This window comes from Varroa destructor, unplaced genomic scaffold (genome assembly GCF_002443255.2).
Source record: "Varroa destructor unplaced genomic scaffold, Vdes_3.0 BEIS01000003.1, whole genome shotgun sequence".
NCBI classification, from domain to species: domain Eukaryota; kingdom Metazoa; phylum Arthropoda; class Arachnida; order Mesostigmata; family Varroidae; genus Varroa; species Varroa destructor.
The window spans coordinates 55,147,598-55,169,489 of record NW_019211456.1 but is presented as its reverse complement, the minus strand read 5'-3'; the positions used below and the strand labels follow the sequence as shown (position 1 = coordinate 55,169,489).

Here is a 21,892-nt window from a genome sequence, read left to right as displayed (position 1 = left end):
TACCTACTGCACGTTTCACAGTAAACAGAAACTTGTAACATAGGCTCAGGCGAAAACGGGGTCTTTATTAACAGGCTATGTCTTACAAACCAACTGGTTTGAAAAGGCTGAATAACTTCTGATAGGTTGAAAGGTGCATCGAAATTTCTGTAAACTAAAGCGGCTCGATGCATTAGGTTATTTATTATTGTCGCCTCAAGCGTTCATATGGAAAACATATGACTAACAATCAACTTTTTTGGCTAGAGCTGTTCGTATTCAACTTCTGTACCACATATTCGACATGGATCCAGTAAATCCAACTTTTTTCTACCCATGATTACTGGGATTTCATTTTAATAAGGTTTACTAACTTTAATTATTTAGTGACCAACGATAACGACATCTTACCAATTGCATAACAACGTACCGGAAGCATGCCCTTCTCGAGTATATAGATCCACCTATTTATGCTTGGCAATCTTTATGGACTTCACTGGCTGGGATTGCATCGTACACGTTTTAGCGTTTAATTGGCTGAACCTTGTGAGTTCTCAATGCATTAAGTATGATAAACCAACTATTAGATATCTTTGATGATTCACAGTTTTTGAAATAACTGACTTTTATTTTTATTATTTTTTAGTATTATACTTTCTTCGTTCGTTTTGGGCAGGAAAAATGGCTTTTATAGAAAATCTAAATTACGTTGATTTTTTCGGAACATAGGTTAATAACTAATTTATAAAAAAAAGCTGTGTTTCTTATAGATTCGTTGCAAATTATTCTCTTACATAGTGTGCGTGAATGCGTTCTAGAAAATGAACACATATCTTAACATCTTCATTTGTTGCGTAATTGCATTGTTCAATAAGCGTTGTTTGGATCTAAAGTTTGTAACAAAATGTTCCTCGTTCAATTCTTAGTATTAGCACCCTCATCTTCGTAATAAGGCACTGGTAATGGCTTTGGTAAAAACAAACCCGAAACAAGAACCTATAAAAATATTTAACTATACCATGGTATTTCTTTTAATAATGATGCGCTACGCCTTCGCCTTATGGAAGGCATGTACCCTTAATTGTGGAGGCCCCCGCATATTTGCGCGCTTACTGTTTATTATGATACTATATAGTACAAAATAGTACCTTTACTGAACTTATCTTGTCGAACTTTTCTCCGTTACGCGGTCCTTAACGGCTTTATCTCATGTTTGCATTACGAGAGTTGATACTAAGTAATGTTTGTAACTACACAATGTGTTTTTTTTGCAGTCTTTTGGAGTATTTGTACGTGCTGTACTGAGGCTTTTTTTGTGTCTATTATGGTTGTGTATGTGTAGTTTGATTTTTTTAGGGCCGTATTGTATCGTGTTCGAGCAGTAATTTATTGTACTATATAGGAGGGAACACTGTTACGAATTTCCGGATATTTTTACGGATTGCAATGATCTATTCAAATCGTTCACTTATCTCATTGGAAAGCAACTTGTTTTATAAATATTGGTAAGTGTATAAGCCTTTACGTCTCTTTAAGCGGGATCCGGGAGGTCTGATTTTGTGAGCTGTCACTCTTAGTTGGATGCATTAGGGCGCATCGATGCCAGCAGCTGGGTTGTCATATTGTTTTGCCGAATGTTGACGTTTATCACTAACATTTGCGGATATGTCTTTTTAAACAACAGTATTCCTGTTCTACTGCACGGTGGCGCTGCTGTGCGTTTCGTAATTTTTCTGATATAGGTAACTTATGACACCTCTATTGTCCTAGGGCGCTCAAGAAGGCGGTGCTATACGCACGTAAACAATATCAAATATGATTCAAATATGGTTCTGTATACAGTTTCTACGGTTGCCAGAGAACTCAATTTGCGCATTTTTACTAGATATGCAACTGCTGCCCTTAATTTCGATTTTAACGCGACCACATGCTCCTGCGAGGTTAATCTGTCATCTTGTGCAACTCCTAGATAGTTTTGCGGGCAAGTGTGGTTTTGAGAGATTCCGTATGGTTCGAATACCACTTAATTTATATATTAAACTTAATATATTATTATTTTTTTTAGTGCCGAGATTATTATTATTATTATTGTTATTTTTCCTGCTCCTATGATTTCTTTTTTAATTATTTTTCTGCATATGTTTATAATATACAGTTATATTATTAATTATTTTATTGGAGTTAGTAATTAGTCAAGGGTTGTTAGACTGAATAAAATAGAAATTCAGAAACAAAGTATTTAACTGGATTTTGCATATAGACGTTGTGTTATGATAAACCTTTTCGAAATGGTTATAAAAAGCAAGTTTTGTGCTTACTTTCGACTTAAAAGCATGAAGTTCTTTATTTCTCTCTCGTAAATTGTTTATTTGGTAATCGAAAGTCGCGTGTTTGAGATTTCCGTTTAAAAGCAACTCGCGTGTGTAGAACACAGATTTATATAATGCACAAACGATCTTTCGGTTGCATATCTGTTTACCTGTGTTTGAAATCTAAGCACGATACAAGTATCGTCGGCATATTCAATTCGGCTTCCTTTCTTGTATTGACCCATGAGTAGCTTGTCTATGGATACCGTTAACGCTGTCAACTCTACGGTGCCCCCCCTGAGATACGCCGCAATCGATAGAACATATTTTAGAAGTGTATATAAAGGACTATTTTTTTTTCGTAGAGATACAATTTTATGACTTGCTGTTCCTCGAATATTTTTCAGTCCTGTTTAGATATCCCCCTTATGCCTAAAGAAGCTATTACTTAGATTTTACTGTTTTCTAAAGTTTTATGAATTTGTGATTGTAGGAAAAGTATTGCTCCCTGCATATCGGGCCTTTTTTGAAGCCGAACCATCGCTCCTATAGAATTTTATTTGTTTCTAGATGATCTGGTAGTTGTTCCATTATCAAATGCTCGATTATTTTGTTGATGACGCTTAGAAGTGGAGCGGTTCTGTACTGTATGAGATGTTCAGGGTTGCCGTCCCCTGTACATCAAAATTTACTGCAGCCTTTTTCAGCGTGCTGGGATACCTTTTTTCAGTTAAGATGAATTTTGCGAGGTGTTATATGATTGGTGCATCTAGGAATGTATTTTTTAAGAGTCATGTCGGGTTATTTTGCCCGGGTACTTTTTTACTTCTCGTGCATTTAATAAGCTTGCTCACTTTTTATGCCTGAAATAACAAACTCTGTTTTATGGTTTCTTTTCTACCCAATAATCTAATATTTCGCTTTCTAGTATAATTGCCCCCCTTCGCTGGCCGGATTCTGTCCAACTTCTGAATAGTAACTGCAAGCTCTGTCTATCCCACTTTGCTTGTAACTGTCACTATTAAATTACGATGGCAGGGTTTTCTCTTTGTGGTTTGCTCTTTACTTTGTATTTGATTCGCTCTACACTTAGCTTTGTCTATCTGTTTTATTTATTTTATTTTTTATATATATACCTTCTCTTTTTGTTTCTGCATCCGTGCGTCCTAGGTAAAGCTCTCGTAACAGCGCATAAATGACCCAGCCTGCTTTTTTGTTTGTGTGTGTTTATGTGGTTCAAAGTACCTGTACAAATACATCGTTTCAATGGTATATCTTGCCTGATTTGATTGAGTGCACTTTTGCAATTTCGAATTTGTTCATCAAGATGTACATTGCCTCTCCAGAATTGGTTGTGCGGTAAAGGCGACCAAAACTTTCCCTTGCGAGGTGGACTAGCCTCGAGATTGGATAAAAACACACTTTGTCTCAAGCTGGGTGCCAGTCATCTGAAGCAATATTTAACGCAAACTCAGAGCGTTAGTTTATTCGCATTGGTACCTCAGAGTCTTTACTGAAGCAAGATTAGAATAAGCTAGGAACAGCTTTAAGTTATACGCAAGAGTTTTTACGTCACATTTTTAAGTATCGGAGTGAATTTTGGCAAAATCAGTCAAAATAATACTTGAAAGATGTGAAGCCCAATTTTCACCGAATTGTTTTTTTATAGGCCAGCTAACCATCTGTTAAATGAGTATCTCGGCGCGTTTTGAGTAAAGGTGCACTGCAATTTTGCTGTATTCCAGTCCGTAAGCATCGTGATATATTATGTAAGTACTAATTTCTAAATATCGTTAAGAGTGCTATAACTTAGCTCGAGTTTGTATCCCTAGTTGCTTGTGAAAATGTACGCCATATTCTGTAAATTTTCCATGAAAATATGGATATCATACGGTTAAACATTCAAAGTAGTACTCCAAGTCTAATAAATTGAAAACGCTTCTGTTAAGCCCGTAAAAGTGTGTCTTATTAATGACGTTTTGTGCATCTGCTCAATCACCATTTCATTTCAGTTCTATTCTATTGAGTGATAAAGCAAAAAATACTTGACTAAAATAAAAGTAGTTCTGTTGGATAAGCGACACTCGGAAAAAAATTAAACTAACAATAATATTTTTGTAAACTAGATGAAAAATTCAAACATATTGCCTCTAAATCATTTTTAAAATGTTCGTCCGTCGACCAGATTATCGACTCGGACTATTCAGCTAGCCCGGTAATATATATATGTATTACTATGATATACATGCAAATATATTGCACACATACACAGGCTATCCAGTAACCGCTCTCGGGAAGTTCATATGGCAGTTGTACGAAGACCGTGGATCATTCTGTATGTGGGTTAAGCATATTTACAATTTAGTTAGTCATTCAGAAATTTGAAATGACAGAATCAGCGAAAGAATGGGTTTTTTAAAAGGCTTTGACTGTGCAAGAGGAAAGCGCTGTGGTCATAGAAATTATTCAAAATCAAAGATAACTCCCGAATGCCTGAATTGTTATTAAGAATCAAGGTACAAGTTCCACAAACAAGCTGTGTCACACAAATATGTAAAAAAACACTAGAACGCTTTACCATTGTTAGTTAACTTCTGTTGCTCTGCGCAAATAGCTAAGTAAAATCGAAAGAAATTGCTGAAATTTGCAATTTTGCACAAAAGCAGGCCACAGGATCCTCGGAATATGATACATAGCACTGGATTAGATCCTTGAAAATGATTTTGAAGCAGAATTAAAGGAGCTTTCCACACTTACTCAAAATTCCATGATGAGTTGCTTGTTATATATAATAGTGAGGACGTTTTTTGCCATTCTTGCGAGACACATAAGTTGCTAAGTGACAACATCCATGTTCTGATCGTTAAGTGTGATTGATACAGCTATAACGGTGCTATAATATCACGAAACGAACCGTCTTATGTTTAAAAATGAGGATCAAAAATGTTCTGAAGGAAGAATGCAGTAAAAGCGCGGGAACATATCTGTAATGTCAATAACCCGCTACGGTGGGATTTGACAATGTGTACTGCTGGTCTGGGTGCAACAGCCCAAACGTATCTGTGAGTTTCGTAGGATATGCAGCGAAAAAACGTCGCCGCTCGAAAGTTTCAAGAAAGACTCTTCTTATCTGAAACAAGCCTACGACGTGTCGTCATGTGCTGTTGAATTGTTTCAATTTCTGCTATCACTTTTCAGATCAAGACCTCATCATGCTAACAACACAAACGCCTAGGAAAAGCAGCTCCTAACCTCGGAGCCACTGTCGAGCACAGGGGCACAATAATGGAAAACGCTCAAGATCGTACAGTGTAACAGCGAGGGTGCTTTAAATCCTCTCTTGGCGCTTCTCGCACTGGAAGTCTGAGGTACAGTTCATATCATGGCATTAGCGGCCTAAGGAATCGGTCAATTCATTTCATTGGAATTTTTTTCTGTTCACTGCCTTTTCAGAGGGAGACGGGTACTAACCATCGTAGCTTAGCGTGGAAGTTCTAGCGCTTCACAATCATAGAGTAGGGGATCTCATCCCGCACCTTGTGAAAGACAATGTCAGTGCCTTCTACAACCCGCGAACACGGCTGGTGATGACGTACATTTTACCGAGTAAGAGCTAACGCACACTGACTTTTTTGATGAAGCTTATCGATAACCCACAGGTCGCAAGTGATCCCTCTTCCGCGGTTCCCATCATAGTGGCCAGAAAATACAATGCCCGTTTAGACCAGTCCGTTTAAAGCCGCACCTTCGAGGTCTTTGATACACGCTGATAAAACATCATGGTGGTGTAAAGTTTATTCTAACACGATGTCAACGCATATCAGACAAATAGGAAGCTTTGTCATAGAAGTCTCTGCAACGAACGCAAAAGTGGATAAGACTGAATGAGTCGAAGAAATTCACGTTCGCTGTGAAAGAGGACAGCTCCAGGCGCATATTCCCACCGGATTCGAACTCTTAAGGCAAATAGAAGCAAACCATTACCGCGTAAATTGAAACTCCGGGGCGGTCTTATGAGGACCTATTAGTGCCAGACTTGATTAACGTAGAGGTCTAGCAGGAGATAGCACGATGTCATCGAGCATCGGTTTGGCGACGTCGTGCAATCTTCGATTTGTTCAGCCCGCCCCGAGAGACATCGGCCATATAATACAACCATTGTCGCTTCACACGACAGGCCCAGGATGTTTTTAGGCTATTCCCTTTAGCGTAAAGAATATTTAAATTAGCAAGAAGTTGCTCTCGCACGAACAATCGAGCACCAGTGTCACAGATGACTTGGTAATGGCTCTATAATGTCGACTTCTATCAGCTCATCAGTGCTCATCGACAACTTCGTCGAAATATTTTATCCTAGCGACGTTTCTATGCCTCAAAATGTCGCGATACGTTTAAATAAATGGACAGACAAAAAAAGACGGACCGAATAAGATTAGGAATGACTTCAAAGTGGCTTTAGAGCTGATACCCTGCTAGGCCACTCTGTTCAAGGAACGCGTTCGTTCTGGACTGCTTCCCCTTCAATGGCGGCATGCAACGCTCGTCGTAAACTTTAAAGACTTTGAAAAACACTGTCTCTCCACAAACTTTTCTTGTATATTATGGTAAAAAGGCATACGTTCCTGGAGAACGTGAGTGAGATACCCGAGGAGCAACATCGATTCAGGAAAGATTACCCATCTTTCACAGCATTTAGAATTCTACCCGCTGACATCAAACAAATCATAAGTGGCCCGCCTGTGTCTCTGTCGATGTTGGTCATTTGTATAGGGGTGACCCAGAATGATAACCCAAGCCCTATTTCCTATTCCCTGTTTTGTTTAAAGATCTAGCACTCATAAAGATCTAGCAGTTAACCTACGCGAGTCTAGAAACTTGGAGAAGATTCTCCTCTATGCAAACGCATTAATTACATACAAAAATGGTTAGTTCCTGGTGGAGCGGGCCTTAGCCTGACTATGAACTCTGCCAAAACTGAGGCAGTGAAATTCAGAGGAGTTAACAGAGTTGCGATGCGCCAGACATTCCATGTTGACTGCGGATATATGTCGGTAGGTTCACCTATAATGGACAGTTGATCCCGTATAAAGGCCACGCTTTTTTCAGCATACTTCAAAGAGATACAAGAAGGCTTGATAGCTTTATCTTTACTGTGTGGCTCTTAGCGATTTTTCCTTTCAATTGCACAGGGGCTTTTTGATTTAAATATTTTACCGATTTCTACATACGATTTAGACTTAAATTGTAAAGGTCTCACCGTGACGAATTTCGTTCAACTGGACGAAAACCTCTTTCCATGGAGCAGCCTGCAGCAGATTTGCCTATTTTCTGGTGGCAACTCCACTCTTCCCTCAGTTCCAGCACTCCACTGAAACCTAAGAAGGTGATGGGAAGTGAAAATTTACAAAAATCCATCCCAAATTCAAGTGTATGTTGTTAACCTGAATTTGGAATGTACAAATGTCTTTGCAGCGCCGGTATTATGACATGGTTTCATACATGAAAGCGCTTTCTAGTTTCAACACTTCATTATTCAGCTTTCTGAGATTTCAATAAGAAACCTACATCGGCATTTTGTCTTGATTCACTGTTTATTTAACCTCAAGTACCTAAATTACTGTGTCGACTGAAGTTTTATAGTTCACCTCTGAGGCATCATCCCCTAATAAGTGGTTTCGTACAAATCTTTAACTTATGTGAGCTTCCTGTTCCTACTAGAAGTTTTTTAACCTTTCATGAAAAAGCGTTTTTTTGGGGCGAAGAGTGTCTACTTGGGCAGCTATAAGGTTCACCTAGATCATCAAGGGCTCATCGGAACCTACCGCTGAGATAACTATACACTTTTATACAGTAATCCAAACGGAGCCATTACTTTATTTGGTGCTTCTAACGGCAGCTTTTTTACAAGTAGTTACATATTTGCTGTCATTGATAGACCCGCTTTTGTTTAGTTATAACAGTAAGCTTATGGAAACTCTCGTTGTTTTATTCAATTCTCAAAGCAGTTAAATGCTTCTTGGCAACTGCCAAATTAAATCCTCTACGACAGCCGAATACCGAGTTATCCACCTTCGGATAACTTATGCAGTACAGCAGTTGAGCACCTTTGCTTACTTGGCGGGCGGCAACTCTAATAGCCTCCTGTGCTAAGATTTTAACCCCTATAACTTCGGACATTCGAGCGAGACCCTTACAGTCCACCATTCCCGCCTTTATATCTATTTTCAATTCAGCTTGTATACTAAAGCGATTTTAAAGCAGCTTCGCCTGTTGCCTCTATTTTGAGCTTTTCGACATTGTCATTAGGGAATAAGGAATCAAAACCGCCACATGTATCGTAGTAATTTTGAATAAGCATCTGACGTTCAACCCTAGCGATGACTGTGGTTTTCCCTATTGGAGAATCGGTGTGGTTCCAGGGTCCGATATCAGATTATCGTTTCTTTTTTACCCCTTGGGTTCTACTTTTTAGGTCTATCCGATGGCATGGTACCTAGAAAGTTCCCGGAAAAAATCCCAGTATCTCTTGTTTGCCGGCGTCTCGAACTTCCGCTCTTAAAAACGTGTTTATATTTGTGACAGCACAATCACCTTTCTGTCACTGTACAAAGGCCACAAAAACCAGCCTCACTCTTAGAATATTATCAGGCAGCCAATAAAACACGGGGCCATTCCCGAAGGGTTCAGTAGCCGTTTATGAGTGAGGAAAGGCGCTGGATTGGACCTTTCCCATCTGCATCACCTTTTCCCGTTTTGATATCACTTGGAAACATACGTGGTCTGGTTTTTCGGGCGCCTTCCAAGTACGGAAAAAGATAACGTGATTTTAATAGGTGCACCATGAATGTGATGAATTATGTGTATTTTTTTAAAGTAACGTAAGTGGAAAATAAGTACCGCTACGCTGTTGTGCTCAGTATGACTATTTCATTACACGATAAACTTACTCTTTCTCCGCAGTAGAGTGGGCATATTGACAATATATCAATATTTTTACAATTACGTATTCACTTGCATATTGTATTCATATAAATTTCTCATCTGAATTAATAATTAACTCTTTAAAAGCTCATATAGTTATTATATTAGCATTTAGGTATGATGATCATGCTACCAACAAAGTCGACACAATTTCCGATACAATTGCAGTTTTCAATGTCTATCCCAAGACAAATTCTATTGGCTCCAAACTGGCTTCCTTTGAAATTTGTTTATTAGTGACCAGGTTCGAACAACTTATAAAGATAAAGAGGACTGCTGTCTCGTTAATGAACTGCTAAATCTGCGGACGCAACTTAACAAGCTCCGTGAACTCGTATGATTCCAGTAATGCCTAGAACAAGAAGTGATGGCAGGGACACGGTTAAGTGATTTAACGGCAGAAGCCAATCATAGTGGCAATCGCTACAATGTCAGGTTAGCCAATACGAAAGCAGCAGGAAAAACACAAATTCAATAGGGTGTAACCAAGTACGACATCAATAAACTTTCGAATAGAAACCGGGCCTAGGTACACTTTGCCCTGCGCTGAAAACCCATTTTTTCATGCAGTATAGGATGTAAAACTTTAAATATAGGTTCAACATAAAAACTTTCAATCTAGGTTCAATATAGGTTCAATTTCAATATAGGTTCAACACAAAAAAAGACTTTATAAAAGCCACAGATGTCGCACATATCATAAGTATGAGCATATGAATGATCAAAAGGTATCAATTTAAAAAATTCGACGGTGCACTTTCGACGGTCTTTACCGTGCAAAAAATTACTTCGAGGATCTTCATGAAAAACGCAATTCTCCAAAGGATCTATGGATAAAAATAATATTTTTCTATACTACCTACCATTTTGATCAAGACCTTCGAAGTGTTACCAAGTGTTTGATATCTAATATCTTCCATACTACTTTAGAGGGCGCTAATGTTAAACATTATATTAGAAGTGAGAAACGGCAAAACGAATTACCTGTAATGATGTTAGATCTCTGAATTAGTCCAAGACTTTTGGATTTCCCTCTAGAACCTCCACACATGATATCAGATATGTCTAGCAAAACGAAGTCAATCAGTGCTTTGATAAGTAGTCTAGCAAGTAAGCGTCGAATCTTCAGCCATATTGCCTGGACAATTTAACGCGCAATATATTTTCGACTTTCACAGTGACGCTGATGGCAACAAAATTTAAGGTACTGACAATAAAGAACGGTGTAACGACATGATGAGCGTAGCCGCAACAGCTGTATATAAGTTTCCATAGTTACATTAAGTAACCTGAGACTCTGTAGTGTCGCGGTTGAGTACCGCAGTCGTTCATGGTTTATTGTTGCCAGTGTTAGCGGTCTGCTTACTCACCTTGGCTAGAAAACCACAAGGTATTACATGACCGAATCTTAGTGAGGCCGGATTGAGCGGACAGTCTGCAGGTTCGCGTTTACTTTCTAAGTAGCCAAACAACTATCGGGTTAACGTGATATTGTCATTTAGATCTTTCGCTCCATTCTACATTGGCGTGTCTTTTGTTGTTGTGAGCAATTATACGGCACAATAGTTAGATCGCTACGACGACAAAAGTGACATCCACGCCCTATGTTACTCACGACACCTTCGGCTCAGCGATCTATGCTGAAGTTTATGCTATGAGTTATGAAGGGCAGATTATATTAAAAATGCAACAATAGTAACAACCGACAATCATAGTAATACACCTTGCTCAAGCAATGTGTAAAATACGAGTAAGAATTGAAACAAAACTAAAAACAAGAAATGATCGTGAAACATGAGCCTCAGCAGCCTCTCATTTCCTTGAAACAGGCACCGCAGTAATCCCTATAGATCTACAGCAGCTCTTGCTATTTGTAGTATAGCTCTTGTTAGTGCTAGTTGTATTATTATTGCGGGCGGAAAGGTAGTACTGCCTGATGCCGCAATTCACTCTGGTGGACAGCTGTCTTGTCGGTCGATAGCAGCGCCTGATGCCGTTGCGTTGTATAGAGCGGACAAAACAACGTATTCGAAGCGGCCTAGTGTTTTCTCTTCTCCTTCTGCGTTGCAGAGCCGCTCGTGTCTTCCGCGTCCCCAGCGGGTCAGCGGTGTGCTCAGTCATTGTACCAACTGCTGGAAAAAACCTATTTCAACGCCTACCTAGCCTAGAGTGCCGCTTGAAAACTGAAATTTTGGTGTCTTAGACGGAAAACTGTCGATGAGCAAAATCCTGGCTGATTCGGCTGCCGGAGACCGCTAAAATTGACGTGTTTGCATTCATATGTTCGTTTAACCGCTTTAAAGTTGAGTTGCTCTATTCCTCGTTTTCGTCATGAAGTAATCACGGAGCTACAGTTGAGCATTAACTGGCACCCGCCTGACATCTCTCGCTTCTTCTTGTGGTTTAATGTGGCTGTTGCAGTTAAAGTCAATCCAGTGGCCGTGCGCAGGAACATGTCAGTAAAAACATCCCTTTGTTGTTTTTATTTACCGATTCAACCGTATACAGCCTTTTCGCATTGTATTGCGTCATGCTTAGCTCAGGCATGAGAGAAACAGTTATAATAGGAAAATGAAGAGTTTAGCTGGGACTGCCTTCTCAAGAAGATAGTCCCTCCTTCCAGTGTAGAAAACGAACCTTATGGCGAAGAAATCTGTACCGTGACTGCAGAGAGAATTTCTAAATATAGTTTCCCCTCTACTTTGGGCACCACACTATGCGGGCTTCATCCCACAGTCACAGCATATCACATCATTATCGGCCCAGGTCCTTTTCCTACACATCGAACTGAATGAACACACAGCGCAAGGCTCTGTTTGCCTACTTGCCGCTTCCATCTCCATTTGATAAATAAAAATAATAACGATAATTATTGTTATTATACACTACAACAATAAGAATATTGACTGACAATACATATATTGATATTGGTAGCATTCCGTTAAAGCAGACCAAAATGTTTACTCTGTTAGTTTGGCCAGAGTATAAGCTACAATTGAATACAAGCTACCATTATGCTCAGGAACTATATACATATATATAGTTTCGATATAGTATATGTTGCCCATCGGCTATACAGGCCGATACTAGTAAGTACGTATCATCGCTGTCGATTTAGTCTATACACTACATTATAAGTAATATTTAACTAAATTTGCGTAAATGCTCAATCGAGCGACACATTAATTTCGTTGTAGTATTTACTTGGTTTTTAGAAAAAGTGCTGTAGATCGTTACAACTTATATCTAAAAGGTAATGTTACGCATCAAATTATTCACTGTTCAGATATAAGCCGGAATCGAATAGAGCAAGATGGATTTTGGACAGCAGCAGTCCAAAAAAGTGGTCACGAGACACAATCTTCTATACTGTTCTTTAATTCAACGATGTCACGATTTAAGTGCAAACAATAGATAGAGCAAAATTCAATTGAAGTATAACTGGAAAAGTAAAAGTTTATTAAGTATTAAGGAATACGCAATGTTGTGCTCTTTTTAGTAGAATAAGCATAATGGTAACTCAATTGACACGATTTGATAATAATTGAAATGTACGATATTATACGCCATCTGGAAGATAGCAAACTCTTTCTAACGATTCAAATATTCACTGCTGCCGCACCAAGCTTTGGTTTAAGTTGTAAATATGAGCATCAGTGTCCAACTCAATTCTGAGAAAATGGGTATCACGAGACTTCATTTACCTTATTAACCAACTCATGAGAACCTGTAGAACCTATGCGTATGAAGGTGCCATGATACCTACAATTTAAATAGTAAAGTAAAAAAACAATGCCTCAAATGACTGCTTTGAGCCTATGTACATTTAATTTCCTAGACGGTAAATAACCAAAGATTCCCATCCGTTAGCTTATGATACGTTAGTTTACATCCAACATCAGAGAAATTGTAAGCATGAAGCATTTATAAAACCGTGTCATGCTCATTCATTTATCTAGACATAATCGCATAATAAATATATAAAATTATTTACAGCACAAACAACCAATACAATGACCAACAGCTCTGACTAACACGATAAAAATCTCCGCGAAGATCTAATAGAAAAGCAAAGAAATATTGGCCCGGATTCATTGTCTTCAACTCAGGACGTTGCGAATTAGAAAGGTGGCGCTATTGTTTGCGCAAAGCGAACTATTTCCCCGCAAAAATGTTTAATTTCGCCTTACACATGGTTAGAAAGTATTGTTTAAAAGAGTCAGAGAAGGCCCCTGCTCAATACATGAAGGTGGCAACAAGATTGTCAAGGACATCAGCTGCTCTGATGACTGTTTGCGCATTGTAATAAAATTTTACTGGCCTTTTGGGCTATAGAAGGAAAACATCATTCAGTGGATCTGAGGGTGCTGAGTACGCTAATGGCACAATGAAGGTGATATTTCGCAAACTTTTATATCGGACCGATTGAGTTAGTGTGTTTTGAGTATACCTTCGTTATTACTTGACAAAAGAGAAAGTTCTAATATATTCACAAATATCTCAATTAGTAAGAAAACTAATAAGTGTCACAAATTAGCGTCAATATACCGAGCCGAAATCCCAAGCTACTCTTTTTCCCATTTCTTCAAGATTGTATTTGTTTTACAATATTCTGAGACTAATATTTAAGGATCATGGACACCATATTTTCTGACTTGAAAGAACCCAGTCTTGCTAAAACTTAATTGTTATGCGGATGAATTTCTTTTAGGCTAGCCAAACGTTATGCTAATACTCGACATCATGCATCACGAGAGCTGCTTCCGGTCTATTTAAAAATATCATAGCTTAATGGCAACATGAAATAATCGTGGTTATATCGATAATGAACCGTATAGTTTTCTCATTTGTTACAAGTCCGTAAAGATAACTTTATGTTAGCTCCTTAAGTTTCTTAGGTAATAAAGATGGTCTATTAGCGCGGACCGTGCAATTCAAATGTTTGAAAGGAATTTAGTAATAGAAAAAGCAAGTCTTTGTAAGATGAAAAAGTAAAACATGAAACATTTTGAAAATAATATAAGCAGGCCATATAAGCACCGAACTGTCGCACTGACTAGTAATGCAGTTCTGTTTAACTGCTCTTTTAGCGTTTAAGGCTTTTTTACCCCCCCCCCCCCCATCAGTTTAATCAACTGCGTTTAATTATCAATCACAGTTATAGCCCGAAAGTTAAAGCAACTACAAGCAGGGGTCAATGATATTGTTACAGACATATTACGGTGAGTACAACCACATGGACTTGGGCTCGCTTTACCAAAGATTGAAGTCCTTTGTCACGATGTCCGTTAGCAACTATGCAAATGAATGCAATTGCGGTTTGATGGGCACCTTAAAATTCATTATATACAATTCGCCTCCGAGAAAGTTTCAAAGCCGTATGCAAAGTTATGACGACTGCTGTCCCTAACCAGAGGCACCTACAAATCGCGAATCTGGATTGCTGGTCATCGACAGTGTTATGCTAACTGCGGCCCCTTTTTTGAAATGAACGTCAACGTGAGTTCCTACTAACAAAACATAAGGTCTTATAGCCATTAGAATCTTTTGAGCGAATCGAATTGCTGTCACAGTGGCCCTCCAGGTACTCGGGAGGCAAATACCTTGTTATTTTTGGGTCGCTGAACTATAGTGCACGCTGCGAATGGCACCCTTTCCTGAAAAAAAAAGTCGAATATCAGATACCGAACGGCTCATCTCATAAATTGATTTTCACACAGTCAAACCATTTATCCCAAATGTGGCACTGTGGTTCCATGCAATGCCATGGCTTCCTCATGTACTATTCCGGCTAATTTTAATTGTCGGACACGGTTTCTTTCAAAGGTACAAATTTCGCACGAGCAGAGCTTCTACTGGACACTGCAATCTAGGCAACAACGATGTGCAGCATACCTTGTGAAGTTGAAGCACCTCCAGCCGCTAATCTACGGAGATCTAGCTCCCTACTTTATGAAGGGCCCCCAGGATTCGCGACTCAGCGAAAACTTTACTGAGAGAATGATATGCAAACAGATCTTGCGCAGCGAAGTACAATGGATGCACCTGACGCTTCTACCTAAAGCGCGTGGGTAAAGAGAGAGCCGAAACAACAGTCCCGAGACCTAGCGCAAATTCTAGTTTTGTTTCAGTTTGTCTCCGACATTGCGTGGGCGAAAACGTCAGCTGTCAGATCGCGTACGCATTTTTCTTCTCTAACGTGTGTATCGCACACGGTAGCAGAAATTCAGTTCGTCTAAATATTTGCATTAAGCAAAAATATAAATATATGAAAAAAGGAAAAGGAAGCGGGACATGCACACAGGTGTTTCCTTTTAGGGCGGCGATTGATGCAGGTTCAGAGTTGAAAGTTCCCGAAACAGTATAAGTTAATAACTAAAAACTTATCTGAAAAAGGTAACACACCAAACATTTTGTTAATGACAGATCAAGGGCGTCTACGTTCTAACGACCTATCAGAAATCACTTGAGTTAACTGCGCACATTTTAGCTGTCTGCTTTTAGTAGTGCTCTTATTTGCATGGTAGAAATAGCGCAGGATACGCGGAGTTTCTTGCTGCTCGGCGAGTAACTCCGAGATTTCTGACAATTTTTGTGCATAGTTGATGCATATAGTCAATGTAGAAATTGAAGAGCGATCTAAGAGCAAGGTTTCTAAGAGTAAAAAATGATTTATTTTTGATTTGAGGGACCAGTATTAAGCGATGTTTTTCGTCATATATTTGGATTGTTTTGATGGACCTGAGCATTTCAGTAACCGTGCTCAAAGACTAATAACTGATGACATTACTAACTTATTATTATTGATTATTCGCATTCTACGGAATATTCGGGGAACTTCTAAATATTTGTCCTTACGTATACAATTATGAATGTTTGTGAAACAAGATCGATGTTGCAATATGATGTGTTTAAAATGACGAGAAATAATTGAAAAGAACAGAATCTTAGCATAGGCCGCCTGAATAACTCGGTACGGATATAACAGTTAAAAGGCTCTTTATGATCTTCTATCGCCATTCTCAGGTCGCAGGGCTGTCAGTGAGTGCCATCGTTGCACTTCATATTCAATGGGATCTCAGATGATTACAGAGCTCAATAATACGGGAAAAGAACGCGTCTCGTTCTCAACCAGAAAGCTAACGTCATTTAATCGGTTATATTCGTCGCGCTCAGGCACAAATTCTTTTTTTACTCGAATATGCACTGAAACGTATTAGCAACTTATAAGGAGCTCTTAGTCGTCTTTTTTCCCGATTCAGTTCAGTATATGTAAGAAATGCCAAATATGTGTCATATTCAAAGCAAAATATAATTTGGTTAGATTGAAAAATATATGTACAACTTGTGTGAACAGAGAAGGTTATTTTCTACTATAAATAAAAAATAAATATTATAAATGAACATTTTCATTACCGTTAGTCGACCAAGTACCTTTTAGAAAATTGTATACATCATATTTGTTGATTACGTGCGCAGATGGCATTTGATCATCCGCATTCCGAATATTACTAAAATAAGCGTTTGTTATCTAATAAATCGCAATACATTGTCTCTGTGAGTGTGCGCCCGCTCGGCAGATCTTTTCTCTTTAGTATTGATTCTAGACTAGAACTTTTATCGTTAACATTAAGAGCTTTGTCAAAGCCAACTTTCTAGCTCCAAAATGTTTTCATCCTATTACGATGTATGACATAGTTTTTTTCATTTTTTGATCTGCATTTAATGTATGCTATCGTTCATGCTTGACCATCGTAGTGGTTGCGTTAAGCCACCTACTCCACAACCCTCAAATACACCACACGATTGGGTAAATTAGAGTACAGCACTAGCTTACTCTTACCATAAAAACATTTGAGTTCTATAGAAAATTCCAAGCTACGCTCATTTGATCCTGTTTCGCAGTTACTCCCTCTATTGATTCTCAGTTTTTTCGTTAGTTTGTCCTTTGCCACGTTAAGCAAAACAAGAACGATTGAGTTCACTGCTATCTATTTCGCAACAAAACTTGTTAAAAACCGATGTGGTGGCATTGTTGCCCCTATCCTTGAAATAATCCAGCTTTTTTGATATGTCTCTCTAAAATCTGTATCCATTCATCCTATTCACACGACGATCTTCTTTGTGCTGTTTTCTTCTACCTTTATTATTTAGAAAAGATGCCACAATAATTTCTCTTTCCTATCTAGCACAATGTATAGCTTCCGTCATTGTGAACAGAGTGTCGTCAAAAAAAGTTTTAATTCTGAAATACCTCATGCATTCTACTTCGCGAAACGACAACAAATGTTTCATATGCGATCAGTAATTTCCTAGTTTAGGATTATGAGATCCTAACATAAACATAAACATAAACAAAAGTTGACCACTGCATACGATTATCATACTTTCAATCGCGCAGGAGGTAAGTTCATTGATTAATGTAAGTTTATTGAACTACAAGTCTATTGTCTAAAATAAATGAAACAGGAAACTCATTGTAGTATTTCGTGTTGTGTTTATGACTAAAACTGCCAGGGAGTCGAATGACTATTATTTGCAAAAAAAATTTTGAATCCCTGTTGTCCTTTTGCTTAATATTTTGCAGCAAAGATGTTCGATTAAGATGTTTTTTATATATGTTTGCAGTGTATTAGAATGTTGCGTTCGTATTTTCTCCCTATAAATGAAGAGACTAATACGTTTGGCCTCTAAATCTCTTGTTAAGTTACTTCGATTGCTTAAATATATTAAACTGAAAGTTAAGTAAAAGCGGTGTTTTTCACCTCATAGAAAAACTAACCGATTCACTCTAATTTTTGGTAAGAAAATAATACATTCGTTGTGATTCACCACTGTAATCTTTCTCTCTCAATTAATTCATTTGTTCCTTTTCACCAGAAATATCTAACTCCGGTGTTAAGGAACTTGTCCTGCCAAGCTTTGGCACCTGCTCTCGAATAGTCAATGCACTTTAAAGTACGGGAGTTTTCCTTCGTGCCGTCGCCTTGGCACCAAATTTCTAGCATTTCTCCATAGCTAATTAATTTTTGTTGGATCGAGTAAATATATATCATTATTATTAAACGTAATTACCTTTGTATTTTTTTACGAAATACTTATATGAGACTAACAAGGATAGGTCATTGGCACAAAGGAACGAAACACCAATTAGCGACTAGGACAGTAATCAGCAAAGATTATCACTTTGGCAAGCAGAGAGGCAGCAATTTAGGCCCTGTTCATGCGGAGATAGTTGCTCCAAAGTGTATTTAAAAAGATACGCGCCCACAACAAATAAGACGTAATATACCAGGGCGACGTTTACAAAATATAATTTGATACGAAAGGATCTTCTTTCAGTCAAGGTCTCGCAAAACGGCTTTAGCGACTTTTTCCACGTATGGCGTAAATCTACCGTGGAGAAGGAGAGTTTTGTCTCGTCTTGTCTTTTTTGTTGGATAGCTTCGTTTAATCGATGTGATTGGGTCTGTTGACCGTCTAGTCCTTCTCACGCATTTTTCAGTCGCGAGTGACGTAATATAAACATTCCAGAAACCTTAGAGCCTTATTTTTGTGTCGATGCTCACTGCTGATAGTATGCTGCTTCCAGCAGAGAATGACTGATGTGTAAACTCTGCATTAAATATAAACGGAAGGAAAGCTAAGACTGAGACTGAATTTACCGCTAGGAATGAAATAGACGTATGGTAAGGCAAACTCAAGCGTGCTAGAATTTTTTTTGCCGGAGGCTAAGCTTTATTCAACTGTTAGCTTTTATTTGCTCCATACTAAACATATCATTTACGCGAATCGGGTTTGGTGGCCCGCACAATAGAGAGTTGTGTGATGCAGGCTGAGGAAAGTAAAAAAGAAATGTGTTTTCTATACGTAGTTTTTGTAGTGCCATTTTCACGTTAAGTTGAGAAATAATCTCCTTCGAAAGTGGTGTATATGAGAATTGTTTTTTTTTTTATATATGTATTCTTTGAAACATCATTTTTTAAACGTTCATTTTTATCTAGGTGTTACCAAAACAATTACATCTTTAGAACGCTTGCCGATTTTTCAAAGTACGGTTCTATGTAAGCGGTGGAATATTATGATCGTTGGCGCGCTTTTTCTCTATACAACCACAGCCCTTTTGTAAGAAAAGGTCCTCGGCATCACGGTTAGGTCTCGTCATTTTCATTGTCTCGACAGGCGACATACTGGCTTGTCAGTTAAGCATGTCTCAAACCCTTTTAGGCCGATTTAAGTGCTGGAACAATAACGTTGTTAACCTGAATCTATCACTAGCAACTGCTCCTTTGACAAGAGTGGCTATGTCGCCACCTTTTGATGCCAGTTCTGCCAGAAAATATGTGGGCTTCTTCAGGCTTGACTGCTATTCGTCGAGGGTTGTAATCTAAACGTCAGCCCACATTCACCGAAAGCAAATTTTCCTTTTCTCTATACGTTTACTGCCTTCTGGTGACAAAACTTCCAATAAGCGATTTTTATCTCAAAAATTATCCGCTATGCTTAGCAGTTTAGCTAGCTTATATTTGTACTCTGTAGTATTCGATTCCCTCCAAATTCAGATTTATTCTTCCCTCTTGAATATAGACCCGTAAGGCTTCGGGCTATTTCAAGACCTCCTTAGTAATCAATTTATTGTTCAATGTCTACGTAGGCGAGAATAGCACATACATAGCGTGGAACTACTAGTTGATCCATAGGCCGCATTTACAAGCATTAAACCAAACGTTTGGATTTGCAATGTCTAGGTATTTAGATATGTTTGATTTACTAGGAAAAGAAAACCCCTCATAGACATGAATTCATAATTTACACTCTTCTTAAATTAAGTCTTACTCTATCGATGGATACAGTTGTATTAATTCATTGGTGAAGCCGAAGGGCAAATTTGCGAGAGAGTACAGTGTGCTTTTCCGCTAGAGGGTATCTTTGCGCTATAATTCTTATTTTTTTTCTACTTTTGTTAATGCTAACTATCGACCCTAGACGCAAAAAGGCCTTTATTTTCATTAACTGGGCAAATCGTAAGGAGCGAATGTATTCTATGACCTGGCTTTACAACTATTAACAACGGTTTTTATTAATGCCTCATATGTAAAATTGTAACAGCAGGGTTCACTCATAATGTCGATGGCGTTTCGACTATCTACTAACATAAATTAAATAGAATTCAGTAATAATTAAATGAAATATCAAACGATGCTTTATCTTTTCTGTATTATATGTTTTGGTCATCTGCTTAAAAGGGATAAGCAAAAGTCGTGATTTTATTCATCACAACATGTTTTAGTCATAAAGCTCAAAGCGTACCGTGCAGTGTGTTTTACAGATGTTATTTTTCAATATCCAGCATGGAAACATTTGCTCAGTAGGAGCGACAACGGCATATTTTTGGAAATATGCCTTTCTAGAGAAGGGTTTACTTTAAGCAGTATAAATCTTAAGGTAGAAATATGTAGCCAACAGTATGTTTTCATAAAGCTTCATTAAGTTACAGGAAATTAATATAAACAATTTATTTTGACCACAATTTGATATGTCTGAGGCCCTTGCAAATACAATCACTGAAATTTTCAATTTACACATTTCGTCGCTCAATCAAAATCATGTAGAGCTCCACTTTCCTTTTATGCATAAAAGATTGTTCCAAAGACTCACCGTAATCCAGAAACGAGTTATCGGTACATCATATCTGTGCTTCAAATAATAATATGCTCCAATCGTTCTATCTTAACTATATGAGGGCAACATTAAAATGCCAGATCGGACCGTATGTCAGGATCATTGTTAAGAGTTCAAATTGAAATGCTCCCATGTGCATCAACGTAAGGTTACAAAAACTTCAACGTCCTCCTTTTAGCATTTCTATATCTTTCACAAGTTACAACGCAGTCCGTATGCACAATGCAATTCGACAGTAAATGACTTGAAGCATTTAAGGAGCTGAAAAATACATCTGTTTTAGTTGCACAACCCTACGAGGCTTTTGTGTGCCAGATTTAAGCTGAACGTACGCTGAGCTTTACGATAAAATGTATTTATTATTCGAATCAGTGAAACTTATAAAACTTGGCTAATTCTGAACAGTTGGCCTCAGCGCTGTGTTCGCTAGCAAGATGAGAGAACAGTGTATGGTGATTTAATGAGTAAAACTTAACCAACATGTAAACCTTGTCCTTTTCTTAGCGTCAGAATAGAAAATGTTAGATAGCCGCTCATCAAGATCAGCAGCCGGCCAACAGGCTACGGGTTTTACCATCGCTCATTCAGGTTGATCTGCTTGCCGCTCTGGTCTGGTCGGCCTTCATTGTACAGCAGCAATAAGCGTTGTTCACTGTTATGGCGGCGCCTTATATTATTGTCCAGGTGGCCAGCAGTACAGGGTTGCCTACAAGCAGAGGTAAAGCTAGGTCGCAGGTTCATTTGACTGTTGCGTTGTGCCTCTTCCTCTTTGTAGTTTTAGACTTTGCTTGGCTATCTGCCTTCGTTGCTCGCACTGCCATCTTGCAGCAGTTGGGTCGTGTTGCTGCTTTCGAAGGTAAGGCGCCGGCCACCGTCGTTGCCTGTAGTAGCCCTTCCTGATGACGGTTTAGTGGACGGGGTTTTTTTGCTGACTGTAGTCT

General features: G+C 38.5%; 1 long non-coding RNA gene across 1 annotated transcript; it reads left to right on the top strand.

Moving 5' to 3' along the window:
- The first annotated feature begins 5,269 nt into the window (after positions 1–5,269).
- Positions 5,270–12,744, top strand: LOC147757152 (uncharacterized). The gene is made up of 2 exons (XR_015324227.1): positions 5,270–5,894; positions 9,616–12,744. It is a non-coding gene; the product is annotated as an uncharacterized LOC147757152 (long non-coding RNA).
- The last annotated feature ends 9,148 nt before the right edge of the window (positions 12,745–21,892 follow it).